Source organism: Palaemon carinicauda, chromosome 18, assembly GCF_036898095.1.
Source record: "Palaemon carinicauda isolate YSFRI2023 chromosome 18, ASM3689809v2, whole genome shotgun sequence".
NCBI classification, from domain to species: Eukaryota; Metazoa; Arthropoda; class Malacostraca; order Decapoda; family Palaemonidae; genus Palaemon; species Palaemon carinicauda.
In genome coordinates, this window is record NC_090742.1 from 85871051 (window position 1) to 85888424 (window position 17374).

Consider the following 17374-nt stretch of genomic DNA (forward strand, 5'->3'; position numbering starts at 1 on the left):
GATTTTCCATGACAAAAGACAAAGAAATTTTGACGAAGGAATCAAAGGAAGACACCTATTTGTTCACCTTTATGGTTTCTCGAACTTTGACATTCAATACACTGATCCCCCCCCCCCCACACACACACACAAAAATGAGTCGCCTAACGGAAAAAAGCCTATTCTGTGTTTTGTAAAATTCTTTCACACCTTCAATTCATTTTACCGGTTAATGACTCCAAGTTGTGTTGCGTGCCAATTAATATCTGTGGTTGCACACAGACACACATAAATATATATATTATATATACATACACACACACATATACAGTATATTATATATATATATTATATATATATATATATATATATATATATATATATATATATATATATAATGAATGCAGCAATTTCTAATTTACTGTAGTACAAAGGCCTCAGACATGGTATGGTTTGGCCAGTTTTCATCACCATGGTGGCCAGTGCAGATTGGCGATGGTGGGAGATTTTCCGTCTGATCGGTCACAGCTAACCAACCTAATATGCCACTAGAAGCTCCTCAATTGCCTTACAAGCCATACATTATTTACATATGTCTTGAAGTTACTTTTAATACTTCCCTATAGAACCTAGAGAGCCAACTTTTCCTTTAATCTTTCATTACTTCGGGATTAAAACTATAATGAGCGATTCTTTCCTACCATACTCAATCTATCCAATATTAATATTTTCAACCAATTGATACTCGCTCTTCTACCTTTATACATCCTCTTTTTTTATGAACACCTACTTTTATATCATTTGGCATATTCTCCATATCCATTCAGAATCAAGACTTCAATCCTATAACCATCTTTTCTGCTGCATCTCAACTCCATGGCAATGTACTCCAAGTTACTAATGCATTTACGTTTCTTTAGTCATCATATCAATATAAGTAACAAGTTTCGGGAAGTCGACACAAAGCACCCAATATTATAAATCAACTGATTATACGTATCTGTTATCAATGAAAACATTCACAAGGCCAGATATTTGAAAGATCACAAAGATCTTAGATGACCATCAAAATTAAGATATAATATATAATACGTTGAAAAATACGATTAGTTCACATTATATGAAGTAACAAAGTATACGGTAACTATTTAAAAAAGAAAAAAAGACAACAATATTAACAACATGACTGAATAAGACTTCGACCCAAAAATTCCCCCTGTATACAACAAATACCACATCCAGCGATGAAGGTATTATTGGACACGTGACCTTCTCTGTGGTACATTACAAAAGCCCCCCATGAATTCCCTGTCCCTGGTGGTCCTACTCTGAATGGAGTCCACCGCCAAAGCCAAAGCCCTGAACCTCATGCCACATATCCTGAACGTAAAACTCTCTCTCTCTCTCTCTCTCTCTCTCTCTCCTCTCTCTCTCTCTCTCTCTCTCCTCTCTCTCTCTCTCTCTCTCTCTCATTTACAATATACACACACACACACACACACACACACACACACATATATATATATATATATATATATATATATATATATATATATATATATATATATATCAGTATATATATTACTGAATATCAGTAATTTGTGCGGTCCTTCTATAGAGCCAATCACAGATCGGAAGACCCGGTTAAAGTTGAAGGAAAATATGTCTCTCTGTCTGTATATCTCCCTCTACTCTAAATTCCATACCCAGTGTGTTCCTCTCTCATGAAGAGCGTTGGTGAAGCTTGTTTTTGGATGGGAAGACCTCTGCTTTCGTTCGCGGAAATAAATTGGAAATACCACCGGACTGGGTACGAGAGTAAAAAACCCACCATGAACTTAATGGAGTAAAATCCCAAAGGATATCTCTCTCTTTGCGTATTGGATAATTGATTCTCAGACTCGTCCTTTTCATTTCATGTTTTCATTTTCTCTTTCAAAAATAACAAACCCAAGACTTTTACAAACTTATTCTGCATTATGTGCACATAAAGGCTGCATTAAATCTGCGTAAAGGGAACATAAATTTTTTAATGTTTTGTCCATTCATATGGGCAAAAAACGTCCTTCCGAAAAATATAGATAATTTTGCAATTATTAAGTACCGGGTAATACAGTATATGTTTCATACAAGAAGCAATACGTTCCATGAAATCAATTGGCTTCATTTTTTACATGTATCTAAATACAAAAATAGTTTGTTTTCCAAAGCCTCAAAGATTATACAAACATTCTCCACTCGTTTTTCAAGTTTTGGATATATCAATGACTTTCCAAAATGTACTGACTTTTATTAATTTAATTAGCCTACAATAAAACTTATTCATGAAATAATAAAGATATTATCTGAAGTAAACAATAATCATAACAACATTGTTAATACTGTATTAACAAAAATTAAGATGCACAATACAAAAACCCCATAACCTCCTGAGAGCACCCGAAGATCTGTAGAGCTTCGAGATCAAAAGCCTTCGAGTCTGTCTGTGATATCTCATTCCCAGACTCCATTACTTACGACAATGATAGATTGCTGACGAGAACTGGTCTTCCAGTAAATAAATGTGATAACTAATCTACCAAATGCCATTTACAAACATATTCAAGGCAACATTCTTACGGGAAAATATTCTATACACAAGGTATAGAAAAATCTAACAATATCTTGCCAATAATATTTGTAATGTAAAGGTTTTCTAATACCGTCAGAAAGATCAAATTCATTACCGCTCTAAATATAACAGATCTAGTGAGATGAGTCTAGAGGATTTAACGAGTTTGTATCTCTTAAGACTTTTGCATACTATATCCTTTTCCTGAAAGAAACCTGAGAACTATAAATTCATAGTCTTTTTTTTATTTGACTTCTAATCAAACCGAGAATAAACTATTTTCAGCCAATTTCCCTGTGTGATTAAAACCAGGAAAAGAGCCCTTAAAGTGAAGCAAATTTGTTTCTCTTTTATTTAGCTTTTGTTTACGTGCCATACTTAAGCGTAGTCTGGGTAAAATACTGTAAATTAGGGAACTTGCCTTAATAGAACTGTCTACCGTAATAGCTTTGCATGCCGCATTTCAGATAGAGCTATTAAGGAAGAAAAATGTTTGGAAAAGAATTTTTGCTGAATTCACACTTAATAATTACTGATGCTGTTCTTTTTTTTTTATATTTGTTACAATTATTACCGTACTGTTTCAATTATCTTTACTCTCTCTCTCTCTTCTCTCTCTCCTCTCTCTCTCCTCTCTCTCTCTCTCTCTCTCTCTCTCTCTCTCTCTCTCTCTCTCTCTCTCAAACACATTCTTAACCGACTACACGCCACAAGACCTAGTTTATGAAATGGAATCCTTTTAACTTGCATACTCAAGAAAAAATAATTTTCTGACAGATATCATTGTCAATTAATGATGCTACGTCAACCATCCGTATATCACAAGACTACTGCCAATGTTCATATAATAATGGAAAAGTATTATAATATGAATAAAGGTTCCTAAAAAAATGTTTATTTACAGATAAAACAGACAAATAACAGACTTGCATTTGATATATTTCTGTATTTTACGATCAGACCTTGATATACAGTCATTTACAATCTATCTCTGTTGACCTCGTCGAATCCAAATTGATTCAATCATAATCATACAAAGGCCATACAAGAAGACTAAAATATTTTATAGTATACACTGATACACTATTATACAAGATTTTTTTTTTTCTTAAACTATCTTTTTACAATGAGAAATATTGACAATTCATCGTAAGGGAGTTTGCCTCAAATGATAAAATATTAATCCACATTACGTAAATGGAATGACCCACTTTATTCGTCCCATTTTTTATTTCTACCTTACAGGATTTAGTGACATGGAAAAATAATTTTGCCATGCACGATTTTAGAAGAACTATGGATGGGTAATCGATACTCCAACCAAGCTCAGTGTCGCCATCATTAAATGACTAGTATTCAGTTCGCACCTTTGCTCTGAAAATGGAGAAAGATGATCCTTAGGAATCTTCAAAGAGGGAATAGAGAGGGACTTCGTAAGTGATTCAGAGGGTTTAAAACCTCCCGTTTAAAGGTCAGGTTGAAAATTTCATGTGTTCACCGGAGTAGTGCGTGTGTGCGTCAGTGAGAAAGTGCAGTCTATTGGCCAAACCAATCACCTTTGTAGTTTTGAAAAGTTCAAAAGTCAAGAGGTTATTTCAGACAGATTTGGAGCTCTGAAACAGGTAACAGTTGCCAGATTTTCAAAGTAAAGCTACAGAGAAAGAGATACGAGGATGAGAGAAACATGTGACTCAGCCATAACATTCATAAATCATACATCGAGAATAATACTGACGGAACATTTTTATGTAATTAAACTACACAAGCAAAAGTGTATATAGTATATATACATAAATATATATACAGTATATATATATATATGTGTGTGTATATATATTTATATATATATATATATATATATATATTTATTTATGTATATATATATATATATATATATATATATATATATATATGTGTGTGTATATATTAAATTAAAAGTGTTATGTGTACCGTATATAAATCTGTGGGAAAGGTTGTTGATTTTCATAGTAATACAATGCATGAAAATGATAATATATATATATATATAAATATATATATATATATATATATATATATATATATATTATATATACATATATATATATATATATATATATATATATATATATATATATATATATACATATATATATATATATTCAAATAAGCCATACAAATTTTTGATACATTAATGTCTGGATTCTCTTAACGACCTCGGGATCAGAGCCCCAAGCGAAATCACACAAAGACAGGAGCTTGTGACCGGCCGGGAATCGAACCCTGGTCGGCAAGCTTGTATAGACAGTGACTAAACCACTTGGTCACGAAGAAAGATAAAAGTCAATGAAATTCTTCTGTACTTATACCTGTCGACTTCAGGTGTTTTGTACTTAGAATTGAAATCAACCCATCTTCACCATCGTAGCTAATTGGTAGTTTGTTACTTGGCATTCGATTAATGATAAATTTTGCACATTTAGACGTGTTTTTCATATTCAAATAAGAATTGTCATTGACTTTTATCTTTCTTCGTGGCCAAGTGGTTTAGTCACTGTTTATACAAGCTTGCCGACCAGGGTTCGAATCCCGGCCGGTCACAAGCTCTTGTCTTTGTGTGATTTCGCCTGGGGCTCTGATCCCGAGGTCGTTAAGAGAATCCAGACATTAATGTATAAAAAATTTATATGGCTTATTTGAATATGAAAAACACGTCTAAATGTGCAAAATTTATCATATATATATATATATATATATATATATATATATATATATATATATATATATATATATATATAATGTGTATGTGTGTATATGTGTATGTGTGTGCACTCGCGTGGGTGCACAAATCATCATCTTTATGTAATGTATTACTGGTAAATCAATATACACAAATATTTATATACATATATATGTATATATATGTGTGTATGTGTCTTACTTGGAGCGTGTCTGAGCTCTTTGTCCTGCAGTGGACTAGAAACGGCTGCATTTAATGTGACTTCTATGTTCTGTATTTGTGTTTGTGTTTTTTACTTTCATGCTGAATAATAAAGACCAATTTCGTTAAAATTTTCGCGCACTATTTTTTTCGTTAATCTTTCAGGAAGAACTATAAGATTCAAGACTATTGAATAGTGCTTGATTTTTTATTCTCATCTAATAACCAACAGAAGAGAACAATTCAATTTACGATAATGGCCACGAATTATTATAACGTCCATTAATTAATAGAGAAGAATAACCTTGATGCCATTTGAAATAGGAACACAGACGACTAGTTTAATGGGGTGCAAGCCATTATAATCTCCCCCCAACCATTTGCCCACGTGGAACGCGTCAGTTATTTCCTCGAATTTGTCGTCTCTTGAAACAGGTGCCACAATTTTTAGAAATTGGAGAATAGTTGGGAAAAACCAGTCCCATTTTAATAAAACTTCCTATTTGTAAATTAGAACAATTAATAGATCAAAAGGTGTTACCCTTCCGATTTCAAACATTTATTGTGGTGTGAAGTTGTTGGTACAATGCCCTGTCCCAGCGCTATCCAAGATAAGAATGTCCCTTAACCTCACTAATCGAACGAATAACGGTATAGTAATCACGTTGGTCCTATCGATTATCCCCTAAGAAAATGTTCTGAAGTATTGCCCTTTTAATTATCGACGAATATTCTTAGACGAAGTTTCTTGTCGTGCACCCTTTACCTCAGACATTAACTCATTACAGTCGACCAACTACATGGTACACAAGACACTGATCAGATCAACAAGGCTGATATATGTTCAAACGAAACGTTGTTATATCATTCAGTCATCCTCAAGGATTTGATCTCAATTTTTAGCCAATGAGGAGCGTGTCTGTCCAATAGACAAAGGGATCAACTTACACTTACATACATAGAAAAGGAAAAACATTTCTATTAAATTCAATCTATTAAAAATTGGTACTGATGTATATTAGAACTCTAAGAATAATCAAATATAAAAGACGACAAAACAAAGAATACTGATAAAAAGAAAGGGTAATATAAAGAGGAGAAAACACTTTAACAAATAAACAGAATATTAAAATCCTCAAAGAAAACTTACAGAGTTAGTGACTCGTCGTTTTCTGGATCCAATCTAAGAAGATCTATTCGACTGGACCTCCTAGCATTCGACCGAGTCCCATTTGAAAAGGCTGATCATTTCGATACCGAGAAAAGCTTACCTGAAAAAAGGAGGGATGAAGTCAATATTTCATACTGTATATATATAAAAACATTCCTGCATACACTTCTGTAAGAAATATAAGAATATGAATAAGCACATATACATGCATTAACTGTGTTTAAATAAATACAATCTCTCTCTCACACACACATTATATATATATATATATATATATACATATATATGTGTGTGTATATATATACACACACACACACACACACACACATATATATATATATATATATATGATATCACATATCAGAAAGAGAGAAAGTAGAGAGAATCCTCAGCCCCAGCAAAGAGAATTGGTTTCAAGGTTCTCTGTCACGTGGGATTTTCTTTACCAGTTTTCCAACGTCGTCTCGGGACTTAAAATGTATCTTACACGGGATATTAGAACCCAGAGTAAAAGATCAAGGAGGGCCAAGGGAGAGCTGAAACAAAGATTTATCATCATTTGAAGTTTTTATATTCCTTCTAACTATGTTCATTCTTATATTATTGTTATCAATTTATAATAAAAAATCTATTGATCTGCGAGGCAACGAAATCGATAAAAATAACTAATATTTGTTTTCTTGTTTCATTTATACTATTCTCTTATATAATGGAAAAATTAAACAAATCAGCAAATGCAGTAACAAACACTAAATGTTTTCTCAACACTATGAAATCAATAGCATTTATTAAATCAATTTCCCGTGTAAAGTTCTAATTAAATATGATTACTAATATCTAATATATCAAGGTATTTTCAAGTTCTCTAGAAACAGATAACGAGTCCGTTTGTAATCACCCTGCCTTCATGTAACAGGTAATATCAACCATTAATGACAGACCTGGCTTTGATATGCAAACTAATATGGTGTTTTACTCACCACAAATGGTTATATCTTTTGTCTCTAAATAATTCTCATGGCTCTTCATGAATATCAGATATATTTAGTCAGGTTCGGTATGTTTGGAATTCAACTTTCGTTGGATTCTTTTGCGGAGAGTATGAAAACTATATATTTTTGGAACCCCTTATAGCATAAGCAATCAAAAAAGCAATGTTTATATTTGCCCTGATTGCCATGTGGCAGCCAGATAGGATTTTACAAAACGGCGGCTATGAAAAATGTTTTTTACAATAACTTTCAAAAAACCTATAGCTTCTAATTTGACTGCTAAAATACGATTTCCAAGGCAAAGGAATATAATGCTTATAGTTCCAGATGCGTTAAGACATTAATTAGAGCAGCTCTTGCAAATGTTTACGTATTTCATATTTCATAAGAAAAATTATTTATTAGGCCATGTTACATACCAACCACAAGGATATGTGTATCTACTGGTCTGACTATAGAAGTGTGCCTTTATTATGTATTTAGAACAGTTTACAGCAGTGTTACGCTGACCAGTTTGATGCTGATATAGAAGACAGACGCCTATCGGCGTCAGCTAGGCATAGTAGAAAAAGGGCCAGTGTGCATGATGGCAACTAAGTTGAGGTGCTCCGACTGCTCAAAGTTGTACAAAGAACAAATACTGTATAAATCAGGCAGTATATTATGGTAGTTGCTATGTAAATTTAACTAACAAAGGCCAAATCCAATGTGTCTAAGACCATCATGCACATGCATTAGCTATTGGCTGCCACACTCCCAAGAGAAGTAGACAGAAAAGAGGAAACAGAGGTGGATGAATTAGGCCCACTAACATCCTGTTCTTCAACACCATTCACAAATTTCACTACATATCCACAGGATAAGGAATGTTTCTTCTGTCAGAAATATGATGAATAGCACCTATCATCAGATGAACAAAGTCAATGAGGAAAATGTCATAAATGAAGCTGTTGAAAGATCCAATAATGACACAATGAAAACAAGACTAAACACAGTCATTTAATCAGGGGATGCATAATCAATGGTATTCAGTATCACAAAACACGCTGGACAAAGCATGCTTTCCATGGACAATGAGAACAGCTCACAAACAACCCTGGGTACAGCATGCAAAGCTGCTCGAGTTGATTAACCTCATTGATGTCCAAATACAGAACCAAGCATATCTACCTATGGACGATATCAATACCAAATATGTTAAAATAGATGGCACAGAAGGCTTGAAAAATCACGTACCTACATTCAATAGAAGTCTTATTTTCAAGAAAATTGATAGAATTCAACTGTTGTATATTCCCCATAGACATGAGAGGAGAGCAGGGCTCATTCTGCGATGGAGAATCACGGTGATGAAGAGGCCATCATGCACGCTATCTACAAAGCAGCACAAGTGATAAGGATATTCATCCCAAACTTTACCAAGACAGCAAAGGATACAAACACCATAATTGTTATTAGTGAATCCATGAAATTCCAACTGAACTGTACAGTATACCATGATCCACTGGATCATGACCGAATCTGCTGACAGCATAAGAACTCGAAGGAGGACCAAAATTGTTAACAGAGCAGCCCTCACAGTGATCCAAAACATCATGCATGGATTCAAATCCAGCTGAAAAGTTTATAAGCCAAGAAGAGAATTAGCAGAATTTATGCCAACGCATGCACTAGAAAACTCACAGGTCTTGGGACAGGTTTTGACTGCTCTTCATGACACAAGTAATGAGATGCTTATGGATCTTCAAAAAGCACTTGATTTTTGTGTTTGGTATGACCGTACCCTGCTGACTGAAGCAGCTATGGCCACTACTATCGTACAAAACACCCGATGGTTCCAAAGTCTGTTTGTACAACCACTCTCGAGGATGGGCGCCTTCATGTTCTCCCCAATAGATAGCAGACCGATGTCCCTCACATGAAATGATCATGAAAACATTCCTATGTTTGACACGTATAGGGATGATTCTCTGAAGACTGCTACTAGGGCTAAAAAAAAAAGCAAGGAAGAGCACCAATCTAGAATCAGGTCAGAGATGACACAAACAGAACACATTCTAATGAGTAGGTTACTTTGACATAAAAAGACGAAGGTTTGTTATGCTTATACATTTTAAATATTTCTGCGGTGTTAAAAACATATGGACATAAAGTAATAACTGATGAACCATAATATCTCACATGGTTATCGATCCTCAATTCTCCAACAATCAACATGGATTGAGAGAAATAGTTTTGGAAATTATTTGAAAATCAATTATCATTAAATTTTGGGCATCATATAGCTATAGCTTTATGGCGTTTAACCTGGTACTAATATACAGAGCTTTGGTTATCTAACTATCAATGAAAGGTAAAATCAAATTCTTCCAACTAATACATGTAATTACGTATCTGTTCTTCCAACCAGTAAGAAAATGCGTTGAATTATCTAATTGAAAGCGAAAACAAAATCCGTGCAAAAGCGTAACTAGGAAGCAGGTTAGTTAAGTCATCAGCCACCGTTGACATATTATCAATGACTGTTATAAGATCTCTTAGGAATGGCCAGGTACCTGATCTGAGAATTTTACTCTAGGAAAAGTCTGCCATATTCGTCATTTTCCTCTTTCCTTAATCTAATGACTACATTAATTATACTACATCTTACACTTCCATATCAAAGGAGTGGCTATTGTAATTGTTTAGTGGTTATTTGTTTATATAGTAAGTAGAAGAGTCTATAGCTATGGTAAGCAGTTCTTTTAGGACACCAGCAAATCAAACCAAGGTTCCCTCTGTACCTGGAACTTTAACTTTCGAGTATACACAAAAGCAGTTAGTTTGGCAGCAAATATCTCTGTCATTTCTACATTTTTACCTTTTATTGTTCATTCTTTACAATTTCAGTTTAGTTTCTTTTCTTTACAGTGCAGCTTACCATAATGGGCAATGCGGTTGTAGTATACAGATTTTCCAAATAAAGCTTGTCGCTTGGCTTATAATAATAATAATAATAATAATAATAATAATAATAATAATAATAATAATAATAATAATGAGGATAACGATAAAAATGAGAAAAGAGTTTTATAAATTCATCATTGAGGATAGCACCCACGTAATTTCAGACATTAATTTTTCAATCGTCGACCGGGATACACTCTCTTAATGGAAGAACCCTCTTCAAGAATTCCACTTAGAAGTCGTTATATTTTACAGCTTAGAGAGAGAGAGAGAGAGAGAGAGAGAGGAGAGAGAGAGAGAGAGAATAAAATTATGAACTGTTGACGCGCGTTAGTGCAGAACAAAGTCCAATTACTAAACGACATCTGTTTCCGATATAAATATTCCTGATCCTAACAAAACAAAAGTTTGTTTCGGTGCGCCATCAATACATGATGCATACAAATTACGCTTCTCTCTCTCTCTCTCTCTCTCTCTCTCTCTCTCTCTCTCGCACACACTGGTGATCTTCAATTTCTTTCATACACACCACACAATTCTCTCTCTTTTACACAATATCTTACTCACAAAGATACCCTCCTCTATTTATAAATACTGTTTGCATTCCTGTCTTTCTTTTGCACATTTCTTATAGTTTGCTATATCTACCAATCTCTTTCATGTATAAAAACTCACATACACTGATACACAGCGTCTATTAGTGTTTTTCTCCATTCTACTTTACCTTACTTCATTCATAGGTCAATCAGGCTTAAGTAATAATGTATATTATGTGCCCTAAAAAGAGGATTTTTGCCAGGCTAATCTCTACAGATTTATTTATGCAAATTCTTTAACTTTTTTTACAGTTTATCTTCTCTGGGTCAATAAGATTCATCACAAAGGGTCATAAATTTCCATCTGCCCCATTATTTTCTCGTCTGAGTTGAGACAGATAAGATTTATATGGAAGTTTTATTAAAACCAAATTGGGCATTCCTGTGGCCGTCTTCTTTTAAAAGAAATGATGAATAGGAAAAGAAGGAAGAAAGTGAAGAGTTAGCGAAGGAAACAAGATAACAAACCAATTTAATTGTATGACAAAAATGAGAGAGGGAGAGGGAGAGGGAGAGATAGATAGGGTTCAGCCATGTCGTTTCATTTGATCGCTGAAGGTAAACGAAAGGAGAAGATGAACGAAGTAAGTGATTAAATCTGAAGCGATACCATGTGAAAAAGTACACAGCAGATAAGTCACTTGAAACTTTAAAACTAAAGACCTAATGAGACCTCGACAAAGGAATGCGGCAGAGAGGACCCTAATTTCTTTTATAGCAAAATCCTATGTTTAATGTAATGACAGATTAAGTACTGAAAGTGTAGTTCATCTGATTCCGGTAGGGAAATGGGTATATCCGTTCGTAAGAGATTGTCTGCGCTTCAGTATCTTTCATCTCATGACTTGCCATGTCTGTTACATTATTATCATTATTACAAACTAAGATACAAACCTAGTTGGGAAAGCTGGATGCTATAAGCCTTGAGGATCCAACAGGGAAAATTAACCCAACGAAGAAAAGAAATAAATGAACTATATTAGAAGTAACGAATAATGAATATAAAGTATCTAAAGATCAGTAACAACATTAAAACAGATCTGTCGAATATAGATAATGAAGAGAGACTTATGTCATCCTGTTCAACATAAAATTATTCGCAGCAAGATTGCACTTCCACAGATTCAACTGTTTGATTAGAAATACCATTCGAAAATCTAGTCACAGCTGGAATAAAACTTCTGGAATAGCTTTGAGCCTATGATGGAAAAGGCAAGACTTAGAATTAACTGCAGGCACGATGGTAGTCTGGAAAGATCTTGGAATTGCTAGACAAATTTATGAGATTCATTACACTTAGTAAATGAAGTAAGATAATAAAAAAAATTCTTCCCACATTTGTATATGTATATCATATGACTCTACTTATGAAGAATTTCTACTTTGAGTGGGGTGTGCCTAAACCAAAGAAATATGAATCGTTTACTTCGTAATACATAGCATAACATTTAAAATGTAATATTTATTTCTTCTTAAGCCCGTGGAAGCGAAAAATCTGTGGTCAAGAAATAAAAGATGAGGCTGCAAGTCAGCTCGCCTGTGACAGAGGTAAAACATTATTGATCACCCAAACGCCCACGGCCTCCAGATCTTCGTTCCCTTGGTGTCATGGATCCCTGGATGGACTTAAAGTGAGAGAAAACATACACTAACGGACCAAAATGGTTCTGAGCGGTGTTGTTCACAAGAGCTACATTGCAAATACCGACTGTAGCATCAACAATTAGTAAGTAAAAAACGCAAGCTAACGAGATTGATTATTATTGTTATTGGAGATACCAATTCTGTTGCTGCAGACACTAACAATAGTCACCGTCAATGACATTCATCAAGAAAATAGTAATGATGACGATGAAAAAGACCATAATTAGATTTACAACTATCCTTAAATTTTTTTTCCATTGCTCTAAACTCATGAATTTTGGAAACCTTGAAGAAAATATGGTGACTCATGAATGGTGGCACCTTAAAGCGAATAAGGCGAATGTAGCTAGTAATCTTATGATCGCCAACACCTGATTTGGCCTCTCACTCAGAGTCGAAAAACAGAACAATGCTGATTTTGGAAATGATCATGAATTTCATTTAACATGAAGAAATACGACGGCACTTCCAAATATATATATATATATATATATATATATATATATATATATATATATATATATATATATATATATATACATATATATAAACAGATAAATGTATATATATAATTATATATATAAATATAAATATATATATATTATATATATAATATATATATATATATATCATCTACACCTATTGACGCAAAAGCCCTCGATTAAATTTCGCCAGTCTTGTCTCTATCTTGGACTTTTAATTCAATACTTCGCCATTCATCATATCCGACCATGCTTCACAGTCCTCAGCCATGTGGGCCTGAAGTAATAAAGGCCACCAGCAATACAGAGGACCTGCACCAGAATTCTCCAATCACTCCTTCTGCCAGAATATCCAAAGGCAATTCCAACTCCTTCCCAGTTCCACAGTTCCTACCCTCGTAAAACCTTGAGGCATCCATGGGTCAAGGAAACACAATTCATGATGGGCAACCTCTGTAGAAGATAGATACTCAGAAATCAATATAGTTCATAATGCTTTATGCCTTGCAGCGGTATACTTCCTGCAACAATGGAGTATGCTGGTCTTTGCCAAGGGTCCCATACCCTGGTTAATTGGCTATCAAATAGTCCAACATCTTCAAAGAAACAAGTAACACACACAAACACACACACACACATATAGATATATAATGTATATGAAAATTTATATATATAATATATACATATATGTACTGTATATATATATACATACATATATATATATATATATATATATATATATATATATATATATACACACATATATATATATATATATACACATATACACAGATGCACATTCCCCATACACAAAAACATACTATGTATATATGTATATAGGATATATATGTGTGCATGTGAGTGTGTTTGTGTGTCAGTGTGAAATGTACATTTACATATATACGTTTAAATATCCAAACCTACTTATATACTGTACATATGCATATATATATATATATATATATATATATATATATACATATATATATACATATATATATGAATATATATATATATATATATATATATATATATATATATATATATATATATATATATATATATATATATTGTACATTTACAAACGTGATTATTTGCATGTATGTGAGTGAAGATAGTGGAATCAACCTCAATTTCTCAAAGGTGGCTATGAATTCGGACGCACTTGCACTCATCCAGGTCCACATTAGTAAAAGGCCTCTGGCACGAACAGATACCTTACCTTAGGTTATTGAAACACCTTGAGGTGAACGTCTCAAACGCCATGACGGAGTGATGTATAGTATATATTTATTTTAGATTTTTTTTTTAGTTTAGCTCACAAAATATTTTCAATGAATTTTGTGGTAGCTTTATATTATCTTGAACTACATTTGATATCGAAAACGAAAGGAAGTACTAAGTTATCAATTAAGGTTAAACCTAATATAAACCTCCTCAGATTATTATTTACATTATTACGAATGGAATCTTGAATTTACTAAAGAATCCAAAGAAAGTGCACAAACAAAAATAAATCTCGTGAAAAATAATAGCATTATATCTTGTCGTATCCCAACTGGGGACCTGGGGCTTATTCTTCTTTTGGCTACGTCGGGTCATGCCTTGATATGAATATAGAACATGTCACTGTGAGGAATCATAGCAATAAAGCTTTCTGTCCCTGGGTTTAGAAGGGTTAACCATATATAAAGAAAATTAAATATTAAATAAAGATTCTGCACATACACACGCACGTTGAGAGAGAGAGAGAGAGAGAGAGAGAGAGAGAGAGAGAGAGAGAGAGAGAGAGAGAGAGAGAGAGAGAGAGTCTTGCGTTGGTCTCAAAATCAAATGATCTAACTGAAAAATAATACCCCATTTCATTCGTACTCCTGCCGTGCATCTACCTACTTCTCCGTATCACACAATTTATAATTCTGAATAGAAGGACATCCACATCGGAAAGTGATGATTAGACTGACTTCATTACCTTTTGGCCCAGGAGATGGAGTGATGTGGGGTAGGAGGGTACAAGAGACATGCCACCCCTTGCCCTTCATACAACAAATGGAGAGAGAGAGAGAGAGAGAGAGAGAGAGAGAGAGAGAGAGAGAGAGAGAGGAGAGAGAGAGAGAGAGAGAGAGAGAGAGAGAGAGAGAGAGAGAGATGTCAAATCCGAAGCTGGCCGTCATCTCTCGCAAAATGCAAATGACGCAGTCTGGTTGAAATTAGCCTTTACCAGGATTCAATAAAGATCGGTTGATTTATATTCCTTAAAGTTTTCTGCTTCTCTGCTACCTTAAGAGGATAGAAGAGTACAGAAAATAGTAATTTTACTGTATGTAAGTCTTTCAATTTCTGTTTCCTTACGGCAAAAAAGAAACAACAAAAAGAAAAAGTAGATTCAGTTGCCTTCTAGTGTCTCTCACTACTCTGATTTCTTATCAGGGTAAATGTCTCAACTAACTTGACACAGAAATTAAGTAATTTTACAGACAACACGAAAAACATCACCCAGCAGAAATGAGTTGCCTCTGGAAGTCAAACAGCCATACTGAAATGTTAATATATATATATATATATATATATATATATATATATATATATATATATATATATATATATATATATTAAGGGTGCAAATGTTTGTTTGTATACTCGTGACCACAAACATCTATGAGAGCTAACGTAGATACGGGGCTTCAGTGAACTCGTGTTTGATACCTTCTTTAAGTCAAGTCTGTAAGTATCGCCAAACTCTGAATTCCTTGTCTATTCCCGATTTCCCCTGACCTCCCATCTGGTTATTCTCGTATATAAAAAAAAAAAAAACTGGCCAAGTTCTACCAAACGAATATTTTATCTCGAGATATTTCGTGTCTGTCAACTTCGGAAATCATATGAAATCGTCATGACTAATTAGACCGGTTGAAAGTCTGACACCTGGACTTTAATGCATTTTGACACCAATGATCATCTGCAAGATTTATTCGGTACCGTCTGAATTTTGTTATCAACGCCGGAAATTTATTAATACAAAAGGATTTATGATTGAAAGCCTTATAATACAGCAAGATTTAAAAAAAATGGAAATTATATACTACACCCCTGCCTAGCATTCTGCTGGACATGAGTTAAAGACCCACTCAAGCTCGATAGTTTCAAGAACTCTCCGCATCCTCTCCAACCTGGCGAGTTTAAGGGGTTTGGGGGAGCCTATATATTTATCTGCTGAAGTCGTCAGCAGCCACTGCCTGGCCCTCCCTGGTATTAACTTGGAGAGGCGACTTGGGTGCTGAGCATATGTATATATGGCGAGTCTCTAAGGACACTGTTTTGTCCCTTGCTTCTGTATTCATGAGCGACCTTTAAACAGGATTTAAGAATGCTGAAAATCTTATACTACAAAAGGAACAAAAGAATTTAGAAATGCTGGAAATCTCATCCAAAACAGGACTTGTAAATGCTAAATATCTTAAACTAAAACAGAATTTAGGAAGGAGGAAACCTTATACTAGATCAGGATTTATATACGCTGGAAATCTTACGCTACAATAGAGTTTATAGAATCTTATACTACATCAGGATTTAGGAAAGCTGGGGATTCTATGCTGGAAAGGTAGATTTAGGAACGCCTGGAAATGTTATAAAACATGATTTAATAACATTGGAAATCTTATATAACAACAGATTTAAATAAAATCTTATACTAAACCATGATATAACAATGCTTGAAATCTTACCCTACAATAAAAGTTAGGAATGGTGACGATCTTATTCAATAAACTACATTCAAGAATGATAGAAATCCAATAATACAGGATTTGGCAACACTGGGAATCTTATACTGCAACAGAATTTATGCATATTAGAAATCTTGAATGATAACACTATATACGAACACTTGAAATCTTATTCTATAACAGGACACAGAAACACTGGAGATCTTAAAATAAAACAGAACTCAGGAATGTTGGAAATCTTATATTAAAAAGGGACTAAGAATGCTTGAAATCTTATACTACAACCAGATTTGGGAAAACTGAAAATC

General features: G+C 33.9%; 1 protein-coding gene across 3 annotated transcripts in view; it reads right to left on the minus strand.

The window, feature by feature from the left end:
* Positions 1-17374, minus strand: part of LOC137657126 (uncharacterized) — a 740415-nt gene that overhangs the window by 147811 nt on the left and 575230 nt on the right. The window contains exon 3 of one of the 3 annotated variants that reach the window (XR_011047117.1): positions 6661-6781. The exons of 1 other annotated variant lie outside the window; for it this stretch is intronic. The gene's annotated coding sequence lies outside the window, so the exon portion shown is untranslated. Of the gene's footprint in view, positions 1-5561; positions 6782-17374 lie in introns of those variants that run through there. One more of the 3 variants, XR_011047116.1, reaches the window with a different exon arrangement.